General features: G+C 36.6%; 1 pseudogene; it reads right to left on the bottom strand.

Moving 5' to 3' along the window:
- Positions 1–8169: 8169 nt before the first annotated feature.
- LOC102178992 lies at positions 8170–16581 on the bottom strand (annotated as a pseudogene).
- Between the last annotated feature and the right edge of the window lie 216 nt (positions 16582–16797).

Here is a 16797-nt window from a genome sequence, read left to right as displayed (position 1 = left end):
ACACCCACATCACCCCAAACACTGGCATCTACTAATCTGTCCTCTATACCTATAATTTTGCCTTTTCAAAACTATTATATATTAATCAATGGAATCGTACAGGATATAACTTTTAGAGGTCGCCTTTTTTCTCAGCATTTCCTTGAAACTCATTCAACTTATAGCAAATGTCATTCTTTTCTTTTTTATTCCATTCCATGGTTTGGGTGTACCACATTCTGTTTATCCATTAATCAGTTGATGGACATTGGGTTGTTTCTAGTTTTGGGACTCTTATGACTAAAGATGCTATGGCTGTTTGCAAACAAGTCTTTGTGTGGAAATATATTTTCATTTCTTTGAGATAAATACCCAAGAATGCAATATTTAAGTTGTATAGTAAGCACATGTCTAGTTTTTAAATAAACTAGTATTCTCTTTCACAGGGTGGATGTACTATTTTACAATTCCATTAGTAGTGTGTAAGTGATCCAGTTTCTTTGTGTGGCTGCCAACTTTTATATTATCACTATTTTTTAAGTTTTACCATTTTTTATAAACACAGAGTGGTATGCTAAACAATCCTGCTCACAGAACAATTGTTTTGTGGCTACCCTGTAGACAGTGGGCTCAATTCCTCAACCAAAATTGTTTCAGATGTGGGGACTGATGATACCACACACAGTAGGAAGGTATGAAAAGAGGGAATTATTCATATAATGGGATTTTTTTTTTTTTGGAGGAGAGCAGGTCAGATACCCCAAGCCAGTCTGGACTGGATTGAATGAAAGGAGGAGTAAGTGTCTTTTGATTTTATTTTGATTAGGGAGTGAGGCTAGGGTGATGATTCCCATGTGTGGGCAGGGATTTTCATAGTTTGACCTTTCCTGGAAGTGCCAAGGGAGGGAAGGCCTGGGATTTCTTATCAGCTTGCCCAGAGGCAGGGCAAAAGTGGAAGGGGTTAGGTGGAATATGAAAGCTGTCAGCAGTCAAATGTCAAAAATGGATTCAGACACTTTATTAAACTTGCTCTTGAAATGTTGTCAAAGATTAGCTGGGCATGTTTGTGTGAGTTTATTTCTGGTTTCTCTCTTCTGTTCCATTGACCCATGTATCTAGTCATCTGCCAATAACATAATATCTTGATGGTTTTAGCTATATAGTAAGCCTTAGCAAGGGGTAGAGTGGTTCTATGCACACTGTTCTTCCTCTTCAAGATTGTTTAAGCTATTATATGTTCTGTGAGTTCCATATAAACTTAGAATATACTTCTCTATGCCTACAAAAATCCCTGCTGGAACTTTGATAAATATGGCATTAATCTATAGATCAGTTTAGGGAGAATTCACAGTTTTACTATGTTGAGTCTTTCAACCCATGAACACAATAAATCATGCCTTTTATTTAGTTCTTTGATGCCTTTCATCAGCATTTTGCAATTTTCAGGATACAGATATTATATATATTTTGTTAGATTTATACCTAAGTATTTCATTTTCTTGGAGTAATTATAAATGGAATTATATTTTAAATTTCACTTTCCACATATTTGTTGCTTGTATGTAAAATTGAGATTGATTTCAGTGTGTTGATATTGTATCCTGAGACTTTGATAAACTCACTTACTTCTAAGAGTTTTTATTTTTGTCAATTCTTTGAAGTTTTCTACATAGACAACAAATCATCAAAAGGGAAGTTTTTTTTTTCCTTTTCAATATGTATGCTTTTTATTCTTTTTTATTGTGCTATTGTATTGGCTAAAACTTCCAGCACTGTGTTGAATAAGAGTAGTAAGACTGGTCATCCTTGACTTTTTCCTAAACTATACAAAGTGAAATGTTCAAAAAGACTAAATAAGTCAAACTAAAAACCTTAAAAACATTCAGGTAACTTATTAGAAGGCTGGAGATGAGAAATAGAGGACTGAGAAACACAGGAAATAAACAAAAAATAAAAAATAAAGTGGATGTATGAGCCCTATACATACCAATAATTACCTTAAATGTAAATAGTCTAAATACGTCAATTGAAAAGCAAACTGGCAAGAGTGGATTAATAAACCTGTGATTCAGCATGTTGTCTACAAGCAACTCACTTCAAATACAGTGACAGAAGTATGTTGAAAGTAAAAAGACAGGATAAGGTGTGGCAAGCAAATATTAACAACAGCAGCAAAAAAGCAGGAGTAGGTATATTAAATATCAGGTAAAATAGGTTTCAAAGCAAAGAATTGTCTCATGTAGTAGTGTGTGAAATGCATGGACAGTGTACAGAGTTCTCACTTTACCATGTAGTTAAATGTGAAAGATGACGACTCTTTCTAGATGCAATGTAACAGACACCTTTTCAAGTACAGGCTGCAGTTTCTTGTAAAACAAAGTTCTCTTTGACTCCATCAATTAGAAATTACTATCCCTGGTCTCAGGTGGTGTATTTGATGCTGTTGTATCTGCAGGTTAGTTACTATATCAGCAACTTGTGCTATTAAATTTGACAGGCCTCTAACTCAAAGGGTCAGTAGAAAATAAGAAAGTATGTGTGTTAACTATAAGTGAAATGCGTGTGGGAAATGGGGTCTCAGCAGTCCTCCTATAGAGTATAGGGAAAAGTCAAAAAGCTCCTGCTACTGTAGTTTTGCTGTTTCTGTGAAGGTGTAAATCTACAACCATTTGCTTATTTTTCTGTTTCTTAATGCCTTTTTAATTTGCAAATAGACCCTCTTTACAGCAATACATTTTCAATGGCAATGAGAAAACGAAAGTAAATGCTTTGTACATAATTAGTGAAATGGCAACCCGCTGCAGTATTGTCGCCTGGAAAATTTCATGAGCAGAGGAGCCTGGAGGGCTGTGGTCCACAAGGTCTCAAGAATCAGACACAACTGAGAGACAGAGTACCCATGCTGCTGCTGCAGCTGCTGCTGAGTCACTTCAGTCGTGTCCGACTCTATGCGACCCCATAGATGGCAGCCCACCAGGCTCCCCCGTCCCTGGGATTCTCCAGGCAAGAACACTGGAGTGGGTTGCCATTTCCTTCTCCAATGCATGAAAGTGAAAAGTGAAAGTGAAGACACTCAGTCGTGTCTGACTCTTAGCGACTCCATGGACTGCACCCCACCAGGCTCCTCCGTCCATGGGATTTTCCAGGCAAGAGTACTGAACTGAGGTGCTATTGCCTTCTCTGAGAGTACACATATACATATACATATTTAGAATAATTGACTTGTAAATTTTGAGACAAATCTGATGGGGAACATGAAAAAAATTTAGCATGGCTGTATATGATTCCCTTTTTGCTTCTGGTCATGACTCAGATTGTTTAAAATTTTAAGCTTTTATAGAAGTATGCTGTTCATTAACTCAAGTGTTCTACAGAGTATTGACCATCATTATGAACAAGTCCTTTATATTCAGATTGTATTTTGTTCAATCATTTAGAAATCTTTAACCAAAGTACTCAAGGAATGGAGGACCAAAAATTTCAGCTTTTGAAGCTCTTAGCAAATTGAAATTATGAAAATAAAGCTTATATATAGGAAGAAATTGAAATTCATTATTTAGCAGATTATATGATGAGAGCCCAAACTGCATACAAGATTTAATTTTGACATTCTACAACCGTACTTTGTAATATCTTGACTTGATGTTTCTTATTTTTAACTAAACCATATAATCTGTACTGTAATACAAGAATATACTTAAGAAAGCCTTGATTTTTCAGTGTTTAAATTTGGTGAATCATTCAAAAGAATCATAAATACAGAAAATTTATTTAATGAATTTTATCTTGTAAAAATGTTTGTTGAAGGACTCCAAATGGAAGCAAAACACATTACTTTTCAAAATATTTTTCAATAAAATAATTAAAATCAAGAATACTCTCTAATTAACAGGAATTGCTCTATGTTATAGATGCTGTAATATCTGTAAAGAGCCTGTCTTCTCAATCAACAATATAATCTTCAGAAAAGAATAAATTGAAGTTATCCAAAATTTCAAGTTTATTGGCTACAGAGTACAACTTTGAGGAATATTGCATGCAATTTTACTAAGTCCTATTGAAAAAATGTGTTTTCAGAAAAAAAAAATGTCAGTTAACATAGTATTAGAAATAGATATAGCTAATAAACTGATTAAAGTGCATGAATATGTACCAGGAATAACTATTTTCTTTATGTATTTTTTAGTTTTGGAAAATCATTTTGAAAAGTGTTTTTTTTTTTTTCATGGAAATAAATTTATTTTTTAAAATAATTCCAATTTGGGAAATATTTTAAATAGAAAATATATTATACCAATTTATACCAATGAAATTAGTCCAATTTGTTGGTCAATAAATACATATTTTAGAAAAGCATCAAATAACAGTGCTTCAATATTTGATTCTTCAAAATATGTCATTTTGGAAATTAAAACACTTAAAACTATTCCTAGGAGGCTTCTCTTGTTACAGTTACCAGTAACCATCATGTTGTTAAAAACAATGGACATTTTAAAGCCCTCATCTTACTTGATATTTTTTGTCAGCTTTTCACATTGTTGACTATTTCCCTCTTCTCACAATGCTCATTTTTCTTGGTTTCTCTGAGGTACACTACACTCTCTGGTACACACACTTCTCAGTCTCTTATGATGGGCTTTTTTCATTCTTTTCATCATTACATACTGAAATACATCATCTTAATCCTTAAGCCACATCTTTCATTCTAGGTGGTCCTCAAACTACCATGACTTCAAGTAACATAAAAATATGTATCTCATATCAAGATCACTCTTTTGAATTTCAGACTTAATTATGCTATTACCTAGAAGAAAATGGCTTCCCAGGTGGCACAGTAGTAAAAAAATCGGCTTGCCAAGGCAGGTTACACAAGAGATATAGGTTGGACCCCTGGGTTGGAAAGATCCCCTAGAGTAGGAAATGGCAACCCTGCTATGGCATTCTTGCCTGAAAAATTCCATGGTCAGAGGAGCCTGGTGGGCTACAGTCCAGAGGATCACAAAAAGTCAGACACAACAAAGCACAGCATAGCACTAGAAGAAAAGCTTGTCAAACTATCTCTGTAAAGGGCTATATATTAAATATTTTAAAATTTTTGATCCAGTTGGTTTCTGTCAAACTAATCAACTCTACCATTGCAGTGCAAATGCAGCCATAGACAATATATAAATAAATGAGCCTGGTTGTGTTCCAGTAAAACTTTATTTTTTTAAAAAGGAATGAGCTATTCAACATTGTACTGGAAGTTCTAGCCAGAGTTATTTAGACAAGAAAAAGAAATAAAAAGCATCCAAATTAGCAAGAAAGAAGTAAAACTATCTTTATTTGTATATGATGTGGTTCTACATGAAGAAAATCCCAAAGAATCTATAAAAAGGGTACTAGAGATAATAAATTAATTCAGCAAAGTTATAGGTTACAAAATCAACACACTGACAAGTTGTGTTTCTAAACACGGGCAATGAAAATTCTCATAAGGAAATTAAGAAAACAGTTTCGTTTGTAATAGCATCCAAAAGTATAAAATACCTAGGGATAAATTTAACCAAGGAGAGGAAAGACGTGTGCATTGACATTTAAAAAGCATTGCTGATGCTTGGGGCTGGTGCATGGGGATAACCCAGAGAGATGTTATGGGGAGGGACGTGGGAGGGGGGTCCATGTTTGGGAACGCATGTAAGAATTAAAGATTTTAAAATTTAAAAAATAAAAAACTAAAATTAAAAAAAAAATAAAAAGCATTGCTGAAAGAAATTAAGGAAAATCTAAATGGAAAGATATCTCATGTTCATGGATTGGAAAATTTAATATTTTAATATATCAATACTATCCAAAGTGGTCTACAGATTCAACACAACTCCTATAAAAATTCCAGCTTTCCTTTGTGTAGAAATGGAAAAGTTGATTTTCAAATTCATATGGCATTCTAAGGGCCCCAAAATATCCAAAACAATCTTGAAAAAGAATCAAGTTGAAGGACTCACACTTCCTAACTTCAAAACTTACTACAAAGCTATAGCACTCAAAACACTGGCTTATGTATAGACATATAGAGCAATAGAACAGAGCTGAGATCCCAGAAATAAACCCTTGCATATATGGCCACTTCATTTTTGACAAAGATGTCAAGTCCTTTGAATGGGGGAAGAAATTATCTCCAATAAATGGTGCCAGGAAAGTCGGATTTCCCCATGAAAAAGAATAAATTTGAACTCCTGCCTCACACCATATACAAAAATTAACTGAAATGATCAATGATCTAAATAAAAGAGCTAAAAATCCTAAAACACTTAGAAGAATGCATTGGGGGAAAGATTTATGACCTTGGATTTGGCAATAGATTCTTAGATAAGACACCAAAGCACAAGCAAGAAAAGAAGAAACCGATCAATTGAGCTTCATCAAAATTGAAAACCTTTGTTCATTAAATGATACTCTTAAGAGAGGGTGAAGAGTACCTAAAAATGATAGAAAATATTTGAAAATCATAGCCAATAAGAATATAATATTTTGAATATATTAAAAAGTTACAACACCTCCTCAAAAAGACAACCCAGTTAAAAATGCATCAAAAATTTGAATAAAATGTTCTGCAAAGAAGATCTACAAATCAGCAATAAGTACATGAAAAGATACTCAACATCCTTAGTCAATAAAGGAAATGTAAATGAAAGCCAGAAGTGAGATATAATTTCACACTCACTAGAATGGCTATAATGATTTATTTTTAATTTTTAAAATTGAAATATAGTTGGTGTACAATATAACATAAGTTACAAGTGTACATCATAGTGATTCAAAATTTTTAAAAGTTAAATTCCACTAATAGTTACTACAAAATACTAGCTATATTCCCTATGTTGCACAACACACCCTTGTAGCTTATTTGTTTATTATATAATAGTTTGTATTTCTTAACCCCTGTTCCTATCTTGTCCTCCACTTCCCCCTCCTCACTGGCAACTGTCATAGTTTGTTCTTTATGTCTGTGAGCCTGCTTCTTTTTTGTTACATTCACTAGTTTATTTTTTAGATTCTACATATAAGTGATATCATACAGTATTTGTCCTTCTCTATCTGACGTATTAAGTAACATAATACCCTCTGAGTCTATCCATGTTGTTGCAAATGGCAACATTTCATTCTTTTTTTGTGGAGAATGAATACAATAATTTAAAAAAACAACTAAAAATAAAAAATGCTGGAGAGAATGTGGAGAAATTGGAACCCTTGTACTCTCATGATTGGAGTGTAAAATAGTGCAGCCACTGTGAAAACAGTTTGGTGGTTCCTCAGAAAGTTAAACATAGAATTACTATTTGACCCAGCAATTCCATGCTTAGGTATAATACCCAAAGGAATTGGAAACAGGAACTCAAACAGATACTTGTATACCAAAGTTATTACCGCATTACTCAGAATAGACAAAAAGTGGAAACAACCTAAGTGTTTATCAACAGATGAATGATAAACAAAATGTGGTATGTACATACAATGAAATATTATTCAGCCTTACAAAGGAATTGTTATTTTTTCCATTTAGAATAGTTTATTGGTTGTGTTAAATAAGATATTATTTATTTTGAAATATTTTATCTAAGAAATTCAAAACTAGAAAGATAGTACCGACAATCCTATGTGTAGGGCAGCAAAGGAGAAAGAGACATAAAGAACAGACTTTTGTACTCAGTGGGAGGAGAAGGTGGGGTGATTTGAGAGAATAGCATTGAAACATATATATTACCATATATAAAATAGATAGCCAGTGGGAGTTTTATGTATGATGCAGGGCACCCAAAGCCAGTGCTCTGTGACAACCTGGAGGGATAGGGTGGGAGTGGGGTTTCAGGATGGGGGAGGCACTTGTATACCTATGTCCAATTCATGTTGATATATGGCAAAACCCATCACAATATTGTAAAGTAATTATCCTCCAGTTAAAATAAAAAATTAAACTAAACAAATAAAAATAAGGTCTTTATTAAAAAAAGAAATTCAAAGCACTTGACAACTGATGCTGGTGACAACTTTGCAATTGGCATTGCTACCCTATTTATATAGTTTCTGAAAACGAGGAAGAAAAATCCATCCTGATTTTCAGCAGCAGAAAATTTTAAAAATCCAGAATTATCAAGACAAAATTTACTAAGATTAGCCCTAAAAGCTGAAATAAAATTATCCCCATGTGCTTCATCCTTCATAATCTGTTACTGAAGAGATTTTAAGAGATTCAGGATCTGGTCTAGTATAGAAATAGGGCCAAATGGCTTCTATAAAGAATCATTAAAAGTATAGAGAAGAGTTCTATCATTCATATTATAAAATGGAAACCACACTCAACTCAGTCCAGAATTGTCACAGTCTTTGTAGACTGGGACCTGGGGACTGGAGTCGACAAGAAGAGGGACGCAGGGGACCCAAGTCTAGAGTGAAACAAGGGTGCATTATTTGCAGAAATGCACGTTTATATATCTTCATACAAGACAGCTTTAGGCAGTAAAAAAATGGAGCAAAAACAAAGCCAAGCAAATAACAATCTTTAAAGGGCCAGAAAGTATTCCATATCCTGAGTAAGAGGGGCAAAATGGAATAGATTACCTTTAAGTAAAAGGTCACTGAAGGGAGTCACTGAAAGGAATCCAAACAGGTGCCCTTTCTCATGATCTCATTCCTGAGAACTGCGTGCAGCTCTGCTCGTTCCTGTTTTCCAGGAACTGATAAGGAATAGAGAGTCCTTGAGAAATTGCACATAAGAGAAGAGAGTAACATATCGGATCCCTTAAAGTTGAAAGTCCCCTGACACAGAAAAATGCCTATTTTGCTGGGTCTTATTACTGGCAGAAGCTGGCTGTCTTAGGATTCATTGCACCTTAAGTGCTGTCAACATATCTCCCAGCTGCCTGGAATCTATCTTGAACTGGCTGATTCCACCCGTTCCTAGGAAGACTATCTTAACACACACTCAATGCCCATTTAGTTTTGTTTTCCACTTCTACTTTCCAGTAATGCCTGCCATAATTAAATCTCTTAGAACCCAGGATAGCAGGGCAGAGATGAAATCTCCTTAAGTTATAACAAAGATTTTGTCTTTTTTCTTTCCCTGTTGCATACTTTTTCTATCCTCAGAGACAATAAGCCTAGGGTAAGTAATTTCAAGATCTAATATCACATCTACTTGTAATGGTTTGATAATTTTGCCCAAGCCAGAATATTGTGAAGAATACTGAATCCGTATTTCTTTAATCGAAATGAGAAGATGTCAGGGTATTTCCAGTTTCAATGCCTGTGATGGGATATTCATAACATGTATCAGGAGTCCCAGTTCTGACTGCACAAACTTGCCCTCTCCCTCCCTCAGTAAATGTTTTATGTGGAAACATGATCTGACAATGTTATGGAGTTTTCATTTAGTGTTGTTAAAATATCCACCCCTTCATTTTGTACCTGCTTAATAGCCCCTTGATTATTCTATGCAAATAGTTTAAATTGCTCAAATTCAGAATTTATTTCTTCTCTCCTATGCTCTACATTCTTTTCCAGTTTCACTTATTTGCTGGTTTGCAGAATTATCACTTTTTAAGTCCGTTTTACATTGCTCTTGGAGGGCTCCATGCTACAAGAGAATGAAGTTCTGATACACACTACAACATGGGTGAGCCTTGAAAACATTATGCTAAGTGAAATAAACCAGACACAAAAGGACAAATATTGCATGGTTCCAATTATTTGAAATATGTAGAATAGGCAAGTTTATGGAGATAGAAAGTAGATTAGAAGTTACCAGGGGCTGAGGGGAAAGGGGAATGGGGAGCTATTTTTTAATGGTTACAGAGTTTCTGTTGCTTCCCAGATGGCGCTAGTAGTAAAGAATCCACGTACCAATGTAGGAGACATAAGCTGTGAAGATTCCCTGGAGAAGAGCATGACAACCCACTTCAGTACTCATGCCTGGAGAATCCTATGGGCAGAGGAGCCTGGCAGTCTACAGTCCATAGGGTCACAAGAGTTGAATATGACTGAAGCAACTTAGTACGTGCAGAGTTTCTGTTGGGGTAATGAAAAGGCTTTGGAAATAGAGAGTGGAAATGTTTGCATGACATAGTGAATGTAATTAATGCCAATAAATTGTATATTTAAAGATGGATAAAATGGTAAATTTTGTTACCTTTATTTTATCACAATAAAATTGTAATTTTTTTAAAAAAACACACAGTGAGCCAAATTTGTCCTATAGGTCACAGTTTTCCAGCTCCTGGCTGAGGCAATATTTATACTTGAATACCTATTAGCCTTCAATTAAAATAAATTTAAATTAACAAAAAAAGAATCTCAAAACTGAATTTATGATTGTCCTACACAAATCTATAGATTTTCAGCCTTTCCCATCTCACTTAACGATGCCATCATTTTCCTGGTTGTTTATTTTAGAAACTTGAATGTTATCCTTTACAGTTCCTTCTCCTTTAACTCTTATACCTAAGTCCTATTGATTCTATGCTGCTGCTGCTGTCACTTCAGTCACGTTCAACTCTTTGTGACCTCATGGACTGTCGCCTACCTTGCTCCTCTGTCCATGGAATTCTCCAGGCAAGAATACTGGAGTGGGTAGCCATTCTCTTCCCCAAGGGATCATCCCGATCCAGGGACTGAACCCAGGTTTTCTGCATTGTTGGCAGATTCTTTACTATCTGAGCCACCAGGGAAGCTATTGACTTTATACTCCTACACATTTTCTAGATCCCTTCATTTCTTTCTGTCTCTACTTTACTATGCTAGACCAACTCATCATCATTTCCCACCTGGACTTTTGCAGTTGCTTCTGTACTAGTCACCCTGTTTCCTCTCTTGACCATCTCTAATTCATCAGTGGCAAAAACCGCCAGTTGTCTTCCAATATCCACTCTTTTCCTTCTAAAGTAATAGACTTCTTATCTGGTCATGGAGCTATCTAAGGGAAAAAAATTCACTTTCCCAAACTCCCTTGAGCTGGATGTGGCCATTGGACTAGGTTCTTGCTAAAGAAACAAAATGGCAGTGACATATAGAATTTCCAGGTGCCCTTCTTGTTGGTTGAGATGTAGCTTTGGTGCAGAACAAACTTGGACATTGCTGGTAAGGGCAATAATGTAGGGATGATAGAAGAAGAAGATAGATGGAGCCTGGGTTCCTAAAGATTTTTAGGAGCAACATGCAATTCCAGCTCACACTTCACCTTACTTATGCCATTGTTATTTTGAGTCTGTGTTATACTTAGCCAAAAGTATAATCTAATGAAAGCACCATCTTCCACATGATAGCTAGAGTGATCATCTAAGAACACAAATCTGGTCAAAGCAATTCCTAATTTTATTTAAAACCCTTCTGTGGCTGGCCATCAATGAATGAGTGAATATGAAAATTCTCAACGTTGCCCACAAGACTCTGTGCAAACCAGCTCCTGCTTGTTTCTCTAGCTTCCTTTTGTATCCTAAGGCTCCAAATCTCCAAGAATATTGTCTAAATTTTAGTTAAGTTAAAAAAGCATTTTTAAAATACATAACTCCCCTATATGTAAACCTTCAAGTTTTGAGCTTTCAAAGATGTGAACATGGAGCTTACTAATGAAGACCTGATGGAATCAGAGGCACAGAGAAAGGATGAAGGGAGATAAGAGAAAGAAGTAACCAAAGAACGGAAGGGATTCATAACACAAGAAATGACAAGAGGATTTTATATTTGAGGAGGCACTGTTAGTTTTTTTTTTTCATTTTTAATAAGCAGTCCAGAGACAGAGAATAATAGGTTTTGAAAACAATATTTGTATATTTATCTTTGGCTGTGCTGGGTCTTTGTTGCGCACAGGAAGGGGCTATTCTCTAGTTGTAGTGTGTAGGGTTCTCATTGGTGGCACTAGTGGTAAAGAACCCATCTGCCTGGGTCAGAAAGATCCCCTGGAGAAAGGTATGGCAACCCACTCCAGTATTCTTGCTTGGAGAATGCCATAGATAGAGGAGCCAGGGGGGTTACAGTTCATGGGGTCGCACAGAATCAAACACGACTGAAGCAACTTAGCACATAGGCTTCTCATTGTGGCAGTTTCTCTTGTTGCCAAGTGCGGGCTCCAGGGCACAGGCTTCAGTAGTTGCAGCACATGGGCTCAGTAGTTGACCCATGTGGCATGTGGAATCTTCCCAGACCAGGGATTGAACCCATGTTTCCTGCATTGGCAGGTGGATTCTTAACCACTGGAGCATCAGGGAAGTCTAGCAGAGTTAGTTTTTGAGGCACAGGATCTGAATGCAGAATGGTACATGAAGGTTGTAGCAGCTGTTCAGATAAAATCCAGTGCTATTATGATGAGGAAAAAAAAAAAAAAAGTAGAGCTACTACCCAGACATCAGTGGATCATTTTTTCAAGAGGGTAGATAGAGTTGAATTCAGCAAGGAACCAGAACCTGTGTCATCAGCGTCAGGCATGAGTGAAATTGTAGCTTACCCTCCATCTCCTGTTGTTGACCATCCTTCAGCTCTACCATTTCCCACCTTCTCTCCTTCTCCCTTCTCTCTTCTTGCCTGTTCATTAGATGCCAGCCTCAGTGTGCCAGCTACTGTACCATACTACTGTACTTTTCAAGGTACTGAAAGGTTGTTGCTGGACCATGAAAGACGCCAGGATTCTTGGCCTCCAGAAGAGAAGAATTCAATCTGGGGCCAGAGATGAGGCTTGATTGCTCAGAGCTTTTGTGTAATAAAGTTTTATTAAAGTATAAAAGGGATAGAGAAAGCTTCTGACAAAGACATCAGAAGAGGGCAAAAAGAGTACCCCCTTGCTAGTGTTAGCAATGGAGTTATATACCTTTTAATTAGTTATTACAATGAATCAAAAGAATGTCTGGAGGTTGTAAAGATCTTACTAGACCCACTCCTATAATTTACATTTTAAGATAACAGGATTAGCCAGAAGGTTTTCAGGAAGGAGAAATTGTCCTCAAGCAGGATACATTGTTGTTATATAACCCTTAGTACAGAGTTTAAACTTAGTTGTTTGTTGTGTAATCATCAGTTTCAGGCTTAAAGATAAAAACATTTTATGTGACTAAGACTAAGGAATGTAGAGGAAAAAAAAAAGTTTGTCCTTTCCTCCTCCCTGAGTATTCCAGACCCTTCTCTCCTTGGGGATCCTGGGACTTCTGATCAACCTGCCTAGGAGTTGACTCTTTCGGTACTGTACTGTAAGATTAAAAATGTTTTATTTTTTGTGTTTAGGTTTGCTTGTTTTTTTATGTATTATTTGTGTGAAAAGTATTATAAACTTTTTATAGTACAGTACCATATAGCTGATTGTGTTAGCTGGGTACCTAGGCTAACTTTGTTGGATTTATAAACAAATTAGACTTATAAACATGCTCTTGGAGCAGAACTCGTTCTTTTGTAGGTGACACCGTATACTGTTTTCTTTGCATAGAATGCTCTTTCTCGGGATTTCCCTGGTGGTCCAGTGGCTAAGACTCTGAGCTTCCATTGCAGGGGTACTGGGTTCAATCCCTGGTCAGGGAACTAGATCCCACATGCTGTAATTACCAGTTCACATGCTGCCAGTAAAGATCCCTTATACCGCAACTTAAAAAAAAAATTACCCACATACCACAACAAAGTTGTTATGTGCTGCAACTGAGATCTGGCACAACCAAATAAATAAAGAAACATTAAAAAAAACAATGCTCGTTCTCTCTTTTCCTGCCTGGATCACTCCTATTCATCTGTCAAGTGTCAGATAAAATATCATTTCCTTAAGAAAGCCTTGATCACTCCCTACCCTGCACCATTCTCCCAAACTAGGTAAGGGCTTTCCCTGTTTTATCCACTCAAAATACTTCTCCCCATTTTTGTTAATATTTGTCTCAATTATTTGAACAGTAATTCAAATAATCCCATACTAGATTTTCAGCTTTATGAGTCCATCTTATTCACTCCAGCACCTGGCACAGTATCTGGCACATAGTAAGCAACTCAGTGTAGTACATGTTTTTAGTAGACACAAAGTTGATAGTGAGGGCAGTTCCCTGGTGGCTCAGTTGGTAAAGAATTTGCCTGCAGTGCAAGGGACTGGGGTTCAATCCCTGGAAAAGGAAATAGCAACCCATTCCGGTATTCTTGCCTGGAAAATCCTATGTACACAGCAGCCTGGCAGGCTACAGTTCATGGGGTAGCAAAGAGTTGGACATGACTAAGTGACTGAGCACACACGCAAATAGATAGTACTAATAATTATTACTGGAGCAAAGGGAGAAGGATGGCAACCCACTCCAGTATTCCTGCATGGAGAATTCCATGGACAGAGGAGCCTGGTGGGCTACAGTCCATGGGGTCACAAAGAGTCGGACACGACTGAAGTAACTTAGCACAAGGACTACTTTTACCTTGATTAAAGCTACCTCTTGAAACAAATGGCTTCTTGATAACTTTTAAAAGAATCTGAATTCAAGACTGCTGACAATTAAAAAGAGATATGTTATTTGTCTTTGATCAACAAGATAAAATTGATTTTTACTTGCCATTTGTCAAACTTGTGAGATATTTTAGCACAAAGCAAATTTTATAGTTTAAAGTGATTAGTGGCTATCTTCCATAAAGTATGTAATGTGGAATGAACAAAAGGAAGAAAGGAAATAGGTTTAAAGTAAAAGAATGCAAAGCATAAAAGGCATATATTATTTGGGAGTCATAGGGAGGAAATTGCTTTAATTTAAGATATTTAGTGCCCAGCCATTATTTTGGGGGCTAGATTACCTTAAATTAATGTCTAAGTATATCACCGACCCAATGGACATGAGTTTGAGTGAACTCCGGGAGTTGGTGATGGACAGGGAGGCCTGCTGCTGCTGCTGCTGCTGCTGCTAAGTCGCTTCAGTCCTGTCCGACTCTGTATGACCCCATAGACGGCAGCCCACCAGGCTCCCCCATCCCTGGGATTCTCCAGGCAAGAACACTGGAGTGGGTTGCCATTTCCTGGTGTGCTGCAATTCATGGGGGTTGCAGAGTCGGACATGACTGAGCAACTGAACTGAACTGAAGTATATACACATACATATACAGAATATGCATGTATATATACATACATTCATACAGGTATTATACATCTGTTTGCCTGGACAATGAGTCTACATATATTGCTACTGAATAAATTCATGGTAGAAATAAACTTTAATAATGAAAACTTACCATAAAACAAATAAAAATCTTGATGAATATCCACATTATACCAGTGAAACACCAGTGCAGTACTGAGATACTTGCATATAATGACTACAGATAAACATTAAAGGAATGTTCTTCAAAGGAAGAAACAAATAACATCATAAACTATACTTATATTTAAGCTTTTCTTCCCAGGGATTTTACTTTTCTACAATCATTGCCTTCAACCATGCTCTATTGAGTATCTTTTGCATCCCTTAATGATACCTTGGGTGAATTCCAAAGCTTTCTTGTTTCTTCTGATTGCTAAAACTCAGTTCAATCTAGTTAATGTTATGCATGGTGGAGTGTTCAGGAGTAATGCATACTGATGTTTGCCGCTTACTTTGAATTACATCCAAAAAATAAGATGAATTGATAAATGATACAGGGATAAATAGAAAGTTAGACATGAGATAAAGCAAACATAGCATCAAGGTGGTGAGTATATGGGTGTTTAATGTGTCATTCTTTCAGTTTTTCTGTTTGTTTAAAACTATTCAAAATAAAGTGTTAGGAAAAAAGGCCCTTTCCTCCACCTCTCCCCAAAACCCCCGTTTATTCTCAATTTAAAACATCAACTTCAAACTCAATTTAAGTACTATCTCTTTCCTTCTCCCAGGGGCAGTGGACCCAGGGAACTGTGACTTCATGAACTTATGAGATGTGGGAAGCAAGTGAACCCAGAACTTCCTGCCTGGAAGATTTCAAAATAGGCCTGGTGGGCTCCATTACCCTTGTAGTCAAGTTATGGTTAAGTATTCAAATATGGAACTCATATTGAAAGGGGACAGGCCCCACAGTCCATTCTTGGCTCAAAGTGAAATGGGAAGCAAGTGGAGCTGTAGATCTGACCATGCCAAGCCTCTGGAAGGCTGGGCTCCTGATTTAAAATGGGAAATAATGCTGAAGGGATTAAACCCACCTGCACCCATACATCAGAAACACTCCATCAAAAATCCAACCTCAAACAAAAATACAATCCTGTCAAAAAATAAACTTAAATTTCCAGGGACATAACCCTTTGGCTAGTTTCGCTTTATCTTCTCTGATGAACATGATTTTCTTCTTTTCTATTATTCTATTTTCTATATGAAAAACAGAGTTCTGGAATTTGAAATGTATACTGATTGAGTAACACATTTAAGGTTATTTTCCAAGACTGGCCCTTTCAATATGACGAAGTAGGGAAGTGTCTTAGAGGGGTAAGTTTTGAGCTTCTTTTCTTTTGTCTGGAGTCAATGTGCACCTCTGCCTTTTTCTACAAACTTACCTCACTGCTTCTGCCTTTAAAGTGGAATGTGCTTTGCCCTCTCTCTTTAGGCTGGTCTTCCCCAAATGCTGGCCTTCTGTTGCCCCTCTTCCTCCTATGCCCAGCATTCTCATCCTTGCATTTCCTGTCTGGCAATATCCCTTAGGGAACCAGCCAACTGGTCAGGGTCTTCATGGTACAGTACTAGTGACTGGGCTTTTACTCTGCTGCATTGTCACTTTACAGGGACCTTCAGTGCAAGGTGGTACTGATGGCGATTGTCACACTTCTTGCCACAGTCCCTAATGGTCTGTAAAACAGTCATTAAAATTTAGTGAATATGTCATTGT

Source organism: Capra hircus (genome assembly GCF_001704415.2).
Source record: "Capra hircus breed San Clemente chromosome X unlocalized genomic scaffold, ASM170441v1, whole genome shotgun sequence".
NCBI lineage: Eukaryota > Metazoa > Chordata > Mammalia > Artiodactyla > Bovidae > Capra > Capra hircus.
Note: the sequence above shows the minus strand (reverse complement) of the source record. Positions and strands in the feature narration are given on the sequence as shown.